The 1,675-nt window shown below is 43.0% G+C and overlaps 1 pseudogene; it reads right to left on the bottom strand.

The window, feature by feature from the left end:
• Positions 1-516: 516 nt before the first annotated feature.
• On the bottom strand, positions 517-1,273 carry LOC101660838 (annotated as a pseudogene).
• Between the last annotated feature and the right edge of the window lie 402 nt (positions 1,274-1,675).

The following is a 1,675-nucleotide window of genomic DNA, read 5'->3' as shown; positions in this document are numbered from 1 at the left end:
GGGCATAGAAAATCACACATCAGGCAAACAGAAAAGTGCTTTATAAGTCCAGTTACCTTGGGGTTTATTTACCCTAAGAGGAAAAGGTCATAATGTTTCCATGCATTATTTAAAAAACATTGGTGACCAATAGTCGGAGTTACGGCATGCTGTACTTGTGACCCATACAAAACACCGACATTTGGGGTTGTACGTAATGAGAGAAAAAGCTCAACCACTTTTCAAAATACTCTAATAGTCATTACACAATACTCTAACAGCCATTACATGTCTTAGGTGAGCCTAGGGATTCCGTTTAGAAAAGGAAACAACAAAATCACACAGCTACTCAATTTCTTTAAAACCACTGAGCAAGAAAGGTGACGTTGAATTTCACATACTGATTTTGCAAACCTTCTATAGGGTACCTTGCCTTAAGTCCAAGAGCAAAAGTTAAGACTTCGATTTTTGGTAAACAACTGCCTGGTATACTTGGATGACTCCCCCCACCCCCCTGGATTTTACCTGGAAGTAACCTTAAAAAAACTTTTTTTTTAATTTAAAAGAGGGCAGGTTTGGCACTTTGATACTGATGTCACCAATGCTAATATTTCTGGGACCTCAGGAAGATTCATACTCTTTACAGCAGATACCGCACGGGCTGGAGCTCCTGCTGAGCCAGCCTCAGAGTCCTCCAGTCATTGTGTGCATCAGTGTGCGTAACAATCTCCTTCAGGTTGGCCTCCAATGACATGCCCCCCATCACCATTGTGCAAGAATATTGTGAACCTTATCTAGGTGGGAAGTTAAATCCAGTTCACAGACTTTTTCTAGACACTCGTCTAATGTTTCCACCAATAGTGGAATTAGCTCTAAAATGCCAGGTTCCCTTTCTGAAGAATCCACACGGAAGACAAAATACAATGTTGCATAATGTCTATATATCAGTTGTTGTCAGATCCTCCTGGTAACAATCCTCCTTCTAGGAAGTTACCAACATTTTCATCTCTCTTGGATCCCAAAGGGAAGGTCCCCCTGATGATTGGTTGTTGTGTGTCTTCACTGTAGGGCTGGTGGAACTTGAGAGCCTTAGTTTCCCGTGGTTGTTGAAGGTGAGGATCGCCTTGATCACGGCTGGGTCGGCCGACTGGGTGGGCGCTAGGGCCCAGGGTGGGGGAGCGGGCAGACACAAGAGCCTAGCCTAGCGTTCCTTCCCCACCCGTTCACTCCTGAACTAGCCGAGATTGTTCTTTGTGCCATCCATGGTGCTTTCAATGGTTTTCACCAGCACCATAATTCCATATCAGCCTTCCATATTCAATGTCCAATTTTGACATGCAGATGAGGCTATTGAAATACTATGACTTGGGTCAGGCGCCTTAGTCCCCAAAGTGGCACCATTGACTTTCAACTCTTTAAAGGGTCTTAGGCTGCAGATTTACTCGAGGCTGTGCCTCCTTTGATCTCTTGACTGCTGTTTCCATGAGCATTGATTGTGGATCCAAGCAAGATGAAATCCTATTATACATCCTTAATAAATGATGATTCAACTGTCATATGCCTAAAAAAATAGACAGATTTGGAAGACCTCGTGGTCAGTAAGGATAGTCCATCTGTTAAAGACTTTTTGAAAACCACTATATAAAAGAAATTCATGAAAGATGGTTTTCACACCAAAAGGGGCAGACTTTGATGG

The sequence above is a fragment of the Echinops telfairi genome, unplaced genomic scaffold, assembly GCF_000313985.2.
Source record: "Echinops telfairi isolate 266 unplaced genomic scaffold, ASM31398v2 ScPeMD7_443;HRSCAF=831, whole genome shotgun sequence".
Classification (NCBI taxonomy): Eukaryota; Metazoa; Chordata; class Mammalia; order Afrosoricida; family Tenrecidae; genus Echinops; species Echinops telfairi.
Note: the sequence above shows the minus strand (reverse complement) of the source record. Positions and strands in the feature narration are given on the sequence as shown.